This window comes from Macrobrachium rosenbergii, chromosome 31 (genome assembly GCF_040412425.1).
Source record: "Macrobrachium rosenbergii isolate ZJJX-2024 chromosome 31, ASM4041242v1, whole genome shotgun sequence".
NCBI classification, from domain to species: Eukaryota; Metazoa; Arthropoda; class Malacostraca; order Decapoda; family Palaemonidae; genus Macrobrachium; species Macrobrachium rosenbergii.
Window position 1 is genome coordinate 10,089,801 of NC_089771.1, and position 6,902 is coordinate 10,096,702.

The window sequence follows — 6,902 nt, forward strand, 5'->3', positions numbered from 1 at the left end:
TGTAATCTGAAGTAAGGTTCTGTTGTCTTGATAAGAGAAGACGATGTTCCTAGAATGAGTTGGCCTGTGGCATAGCTACTGATTTATTTCCTGGCAGGGACGGTATAGTAAGATGTGTTAATGTACGAACTACTAAAAGGTGTGTTGTGTGGTCTGTTCAAAAGTTACATGATTTAGAGATTTTCTATGATGTAAATAATGTTAGCGGAAATGCTCAAACTTCTATAGAGAGTCCTATACAAGATAAAAATAAGGATGCTGTTGCTGAGGATACTGATGAATCTAAGAATTTTGATCGGGTAAGGTTATCTAAGAGAGGGTTTGTGATAAAGCCCCGTACTTTACTTGATTTATGAAGTAGGACCTTGTGAAAAAGGTTACTTATGGGTAATGTGAACTCAGTGAACAGTAGTTTATGTTTTTTATACCGTGAAATCTGATTTTATTTGCTTTATTTTATTTATAGGAGCTTGGGAGCTCCTATGGTGGGGAGTATGTGTTTAGAATATAGTGTAGTCTTTAAGTCTTCGTTAGTTTGTTTAGTTACCCCCTACCAATTACGTACTCGTTTTCTCCAATATGAATTTTGTTTGAGTATTATATATATATATATATATATATATATATATATATATATATATATATATATATATATATATATATATATATATATATATATATATATATATATATATATATATATATATATTCCTGTATTTGTGCTGTAAACTTTGAGAGAAGGGACTGAAGTAAACATCTTGACTTGCTTAGGCCATTGTGAAGTTTATATGTAATGAATAAGCAAAGAATACTTATTTTCCAACTGCGCATTTTGTATCCACGATCTTGAGAGTAAAAACAGTTTTATTTAAGATGGCTGCCTCTCATTTATAAACCTGACCGTCTTTCATTTGAGACTTGAGATTGCCTCAGGATCTACAATATGTATTGCCTTGCATGTGTTTAATAATATGCATTGCCGTTAGAAGATATTAAGAATATAAATTGAAATGCGTGTTTAGTAAAACATTGCCAGAGTGTTTTTGAATATGCATTGCCTGCGTGGTACGCATTGCTGTCTGAACTAAAGACACGTTGCACTGTCCGTTATTGTTCTGAAGATTAAAAATCTTCAATTATGTAAAATATCAAAAAATATTAGTCTTTATTTTAACCACCTGTAAAAGGTTATATAGCCCGTGCAGGACTGGAACCTCCGACCTTCAGTGAGTTTCGACCGATTGCTGACGCCTCTACCAACTGAGCTAACGGACATATTGAAAGACAGGGTTTAGTAAGGTCAATGTTTTCAAGGAAAGAGGTAAAATGTTTATGACTTTGTAACTGCATATAAGAAAAGATTTTATCAATTGTGAAATCATTTGATTTGATTACAAAAGTTTTTTTGGTGATTAATATATATATATATATATATATATATATGTATATATATATATATATATATATATATATATATATATATAGTTATATATATATATATATATATATATATATATATATATATATATATATATATATATATATATATATATATATATATAGCTGAGAGCTGGTAAGAAATATGCTATCAACTCCAAACAGACCAAGGGCAGAGGAAGACGTCCATAATAACGGCATAAGGTTATTTGTGCTTATGTTTCAAGACATCTGTCTCATTATCAAAGCTGGAATAAGTAAAATGATAAATATAAAATCAGACTCAGGCTTAAAATTAAAAAGAAAAAAGTTATACAAAAAGAAAGACAAAATTAAGAAGACTGTTCTGTTTGGAATGAGTATAAAAGTAGAGTGCCATAAACAAAGAATTCAGGCCGTAAACTCACGTCAGGTACAGAGTTGTTGAGGTTTGGTTGTTCAATCTTGGTACTAGTAGTTTAATAAAAGAGAGATCAAAGATAGTAAGGCCGAAGAACTGGGGACTTTGGAAAGTATTTTAAAATTTCTATAATCAATTTCCCCACATCTTTTGGCGTGTTCTCAGAATATTTGAGAACTCTGGATTAGATAGTTTGACTCAGTTCTATAACTGACCCCCTAACAATCAATCACTTTCAGTAGGCGGCGTGAGGCGCCCACGTATTTCCCGACTACATCGGGGCAAAAATAAATAGACGATGCTTGATGTCATAAGAGCTAATTTGTACTTTGTACTGGAATAAATGATTTGATATTAAGAGGATTGACTGGTATCAATTTACAATTAATGGCAATACTAGTTGAATTAGATTATTCAAAGTGTTGTAAAATACCATAATGGATCATAAAGAGACTGCTAAAAAAGTCATCTTAGAACTGTAGTTATTTGTAATTTAGGTATATATTTATCATTCAGAAATTTATTTTAAATGATAAAAGTCTGAAGAACGTCAGACTGTACTGCAGAAAGTATTTGTCAAAAAAGTTATTTCATTATTAAACCAAACTAGCTGAAGATATATTAAAAGCTCTTGGAAGAGGTAACAATAAATTTAATTTAAAGTTAAAACAGCAATTTGTTATAAAAATTAAAACCAAGACCGGAAAAGTCTTTTCCTAAATACTGATGAATTAAAACAATCGTTTTGGAAAATCTAAAAACATCCAGAAACGGCAATGTATTATCATTTTCATGCTAATCGTAAACAATCATTTGGGTAATAACCTTTCTGTACTTGCAGTTGAGGTAATGTCCATTTGTCCCCTTTGAGACGTCAAAAGGACCTGATGATATTTTTGTAGTCCTTTTCACATTTAAAGTTAGCAGAGGACTAGGGTCATGACCGTGATATCACTTTGGATACTTTGATTAGTGTAGATTATTATTGAGATTTATTAAAGCAAATACTATTGTAAGATTTGAGGATTAACCAGCATTATCAGTACTTTGAACCAGAGGTTCAGGATGTAAATAAAATTGTATAGGAATGTATTGGAACTCCTCAGAAGATGTGTTTTCATTTAAAGGTCTCAACTTAGGTAGTAATTTGAGTTTAATTACACCAAAAGAAGTTTGTTAAGTTTGATTGCTGGATTATTTGATCCACTTGCCTTAATAAGTCCTTTTCACCATGTATGTGCAAGTATTGTTTCAAGAGATATGGCATCTAGGACTTAGTTGGGATGAAAACCAGGCAACCTCATAATGTGCAACTTTTTGTTCCGGGAAAGGATTAATAGTGCTGAGGTTGTTAAAAATTTGAAGTTGATACATGTTATTTTCCAGGTTTATCTGAGTTCTGTACAAAAACCCTGGAAGTAGCATGCCTTCAGTGATGCATCAGAGAAAGGTTACAGTAGCTGGGTAGCTGTGAGTATCTACATATACCTAAATCTGATAAGGAATTTCATGTATCATTTGTTATTGCTAGAACTAAAGTGGCTCGTATCAAGCGGGTACCTTGCCTCGGCTGGAACTACTTGGAGCCTTATTGAGTGAGTGGTCGTCTAATTAAGTTTGTGAAATCTGCTTTACACTTGAATGATGATGTCCAGTTAGTTGCTGGACAGATTCTAGTCTCACTGTCTTGGATAAAGGTTAATCCTACTAAATGGAAAAATTTGTAGCCGATAGGGCAGTTGAGATTCAAACATTAACATCTCCTAGTGATTGGTTACCATTGCCCTGGAAAGATAATCCTGCTGATTTGATGACCCGAGGGGTTACTGGTGATCAGTCAATTTCAAACGACATACGGCTTAAAGGTCCCAAATGGTTGTCTACTTCCTCAAACTTGTATGCCAATGCTAGTATTGAGGTTGATGCTAATGGTTTTGTTTTTCCCAATGAAGAATATAAGGGAGGAGGAGTGATTATCACTGTTAATGAAGATGTCAGTTCTATATTTGACTTCAGTAGATGGAGTGATTTTACTAAAGTAATGAACATTGTTGCCTTGGTTATGAGATTCATTAACAACTGAAAACCTAGCGGTGCTAAACTTTCAGGTCCTCTCACTTATAATGAGTTGAGTAATGCAATGGACAAGACTTTTATTTGTGTACAAAGGGAATATTATGAGAAAGAAATTAGTGTTTTGTCTCGAGGAAAACCTCTCCCTAGTAATTCCTCCTTGAGAAAACTTGACCCTCTTCTTGACTGCAAGGGACTATTGAGAATCAATGGTAGATTACAATATTTTGACATGAGTTATGACAGCAAGCACCCCATTATACTTCCTTATTATCATGTGTCTAAACTTATAGTGCAGTTTCAGCATAAATTTTTGAGCATTCTGGTGTTCATACTTTCATGCCAACCTTCAGAAACTCTTATTGGCTTATTGGATTAAGGAGACTGGCCAAAAGAGTTTGTAAAGAATGTGTTGCTTGCAAAAGATTTTCGACTCTGGGTCATGAAATCAGCCTCCCCCTCCCCTGCCGGTATTGAGAGTTAACAATACGTTCCCCTTTGCCTTAACTGGTCTAGATTATGCAGGCCCTTTGTTTGCCGTTGATCTTCCATTTAAGAAATTGTATATATTATTATTTACTAGTGCTGATACAAGGGCTGTTCATTTGGAGTTAACAGACTCTCTTTCTGTGCTTGATTGTATTTAGCCAGGCGAGGTCTTCCGTCTGTGATATGCTCAGATAATACTAAAACCCTAATCAGTGTTGCAAATAAGCTTCAACAATATTTTAGTGTTTTGAGTCCTGACTGGAAATTCATTGCTCCCAGATCCTCATGGTGGGGAGGTTGGAAGGAACGTCTTGTGAGGTCAGTGAAGCCTGCTCTAAGGAAATCTCTTGGCAATAAATTCTTAAATAAATTTGAACTTGAAACAACTTTGAAGCAGAAGCTTGCATCAGTTCTAGACCTTTGACTATGTAAATGAAGAACCTGATGTAACTGATCCTTTGACTTTTTCACACTTTCTGATTAGTCGAGTTGCAGGTTTTCAGCCTCATGTGTCTGATGAACATGTAAATATCAGTGATAAAGATTTAAGTGAAAGAGAAATTGTTCGGAAAAGGCGACTCGACAAATTTTGGAAAGTGTGGAGGATGACTATTTCAGGAATTTACCCAGGACAATAAAGAGCTTTAAACCTAACTGCAATCTGAAGTAAGGTTCTGTTGTTTTGATAAGAAAGACGATGTTCCTAGAATGAGCTGGCCTGTGGGCATAGCTACTGATTTATTTCCTGGCAGGGACGGTATAGTAAGATGTGTTAATGTACGAACTACTAAAGGTGTGTTGTGCTGGTCTGTTCAAAAGTACATGATTTAGAGATTTTCTATGATGTAAATAATGTTAGCGGAAATGCTCAAACTTCTATAGAGAGTCCTATACAAGATAAGAATAAGGATGCTGTTGCTGAGGACACTGATGAATCTAAGAATTTTGAACCCAAAAATCTAAGAGAGGGCTTGTGATAAAGCCTCGTACTAGAATTGATTTATGAAGTAGAGCCCTGTGAAAAAGGTTACTTATGGGTAATGTAAACTCAGTGAACAGTAGTTTATGTTTTTTTGTACCATGAGATCTTATTGTATTTGCTCATTTTTTTATAGGAGCTTGGGAGCTCCTATGATGGGGAGTATGTTAAGAATATAGTGTAGTCTCTGAGTCTATGTTAGTTTGTTTAGTTACCCCCTACCAATTACGTGCCCGTTTTCTCCTATATGAATTTTGTTTGAGTGATATATATATATATATATATATATATATATATATATATATATATATATATATATATATATATATATATATATATATATATATATATACTTCATCTATTTGTGTTGTAAACCTTTGAGAGAAGAGACTGAAGTAAACATCTTTACTTGTTTAGCCATTGTGAAGTTTAGTGTATGTATTTTAAAGAAGCACTTATTTTCCAACTGTGCATTTTGTATCCACGATCTTAAGAGTAAAAACAGTTTTATTTAAGATGGCTGCCTCTCATTTATAAACCTGACCGTCTTCATTTGAGACTTGAGATTGCCTCAGGATCTACAATATGCATTGCCGTGCATTTGTTAGTAATACGCATTGCTGTATACTGAACTAAAGACACTTAAAACATTGTCCATTATTACTCTGAAGGTATTAAACAAGTCTTCAATTAGTGAAAAAATATGATAAAAAAATATTAGTCTTTATTTCAATCACTTGTAAAAGGATATATAGCCCGTACAGGACTCGAACCTGTGACCTTCAGTAAGTTTCGACCGGAATGCTGACGCTCTACCAACTGAGCTAACGGACATATTGACTTGACAGGGATTAGTAAGGTCAATATTTTCAAGGAAAGAGGTAAAATGTTTATAACTTTGTAACTGCAAAAAAAAAAAAGATTTTATCAATTATGAAATCTTTTTAATTAAAAGTTTTTCAAAATTAGTATATATACACATATATATATACTTATATATATGTTATATATAATAATTATCTTATATAATATAATATTATATTATATATATAATATATATAATATATATATATATATATATATTATATATATATATATATTATATATTTTATATAATCATATATATATATATATATATATACACATATATATATATAAATATATATATATATATATATATACTATATATATAATATATATCTAACATATATATATATATATATATATATATATATATATATATATATATATATATATATATATATATATATATATATATATATATATATCACACATTACCACAGTGAAAAATAAGAAACGGGGTGTAATGTTAAGAGTTTCCAAACTCTGCAACACCTGATCAGGTGTGATCAGGTGGGGTATGGTCATCAGCAATGTCCCCTGAGAGTCTAAACAAATTTTTATCCAAATGAGTTTTAAAGGCCACCCTACCTGACACCGGCCTGAGTGGGGATATGGAGTAGTACTGTTCTTGTAGTATATATATTTGTGACTTCTCACACT

General features: G+C 32.4%; 1 non-coding gene across 1 annotated transcript; it reads right to left on the minus strand.

Moving 5' to 3' along the window:
- Nucleotides 1–6,130: 6,130 nt before the first annotated feature.
- Nucleotides 6,131–6,212, minus strand: TRNAR-CCG (transfer RNA arginine (anticodon CCG)). Its single transcript is given in 2 exon segments — nucleotides 6,131–6,167; nucleotides 6,175–6,212. It is a non-coding gene; the product is annotated as a tRNA-Arg (tRNA).
- Between the last annotated feature and the right edge of the window lie 690 nt (nucleotides 6,213–6,902).